The following is a 902-nucleotide window of genomic DNA, read 5'->3' on the forward strand; positions in this document are numbered from 1 at the left end:
CCCTTTCGGAAAAGCTGCCTGCATGGAAAGCAGCCGCCGCAGCCAGGATCCGCCCGGGGGGGGGGAGGGACAGCGCCCCTTTGCTCCGCACCGCCCTGGTCCTTTGGGCAGGGAGAGAGGGAGGGGGTGCAGCATGACTCCCCCGCTGTTTGTAGGGACATTTTGGGGAGGGGGTTAACTTGCTTTCAGTTCGTTGTTGTGCAGCGGCGGAGGGGGGGACGAGAGTGTGAGAAAGGAAGAAGTTTAAAAATAAAACGGTCACAATTGATTAACAATAGAAGGATTAGCCAAGCCCTGCAGGTAGGCACTAGATTTCAGGAGGCTTGGCTAGAAGACACACTTAACAAGACAAAAGGATGGCAGAGAGAAGTTCTGAACAATGTAACTGAGGGGGAGGGATGATGTATTCTGGCTAGGCGGATCGNTGTAGTTTCTAAATTTTATTTGAACTTTTAAAAATAATGTCCAATTTTGTATCACTTGGTAACCATTCCTTCTACGTCATCTATATCAGTGGTGGCGAACCTATGGCACGGGTGCCAGAGGCGGCACTCAGAGCCCTCTCTGTGGACACGCGCGCCGTCGCCCCAGTCCTAAACCTTTTCGCTTTAGGCCTCCGCCGCCATGTGCAAAAAAAAAAAAAAAGTTCAGTCAATTTCAACTTCTCGCAGGGAAAAAAAGATCTTGCAAAGTTGGAATTGGTTGAACTTTTTAGTCCCATCCAGTCTGCCGTTATCACCGCAGCCACGCCCACCCAATGGGCCACTCCCACCCAATGGGCCACACCCAGCCGGCACCCGACGATGCATAAGTGGGTTTTGGGTTGCAGTTTGGTACTCAGTCTCTAAAAGGTTCGCCATCACTGATCTATATTATGAAGGGAAACATATAAAGAATTATAG

This window comes from Protobothrops mucrosquamatus, unplaced genomic scaffold (genome assembly GCF_001527695.2).
Source record: "Protobothrops mucrosquamatus isolate PMUCROS unplaced genomic scaffold, P.Mucros_1.0 scaffold6088, whole genome shotgun sequence".
NCBI classification, from domain to species: Eukaryota; Metazoa; Chordata; class Lepidosauria; order Squamata; family Viperidae; genus Protobothrops; species Protobothrops mucrosquamatus.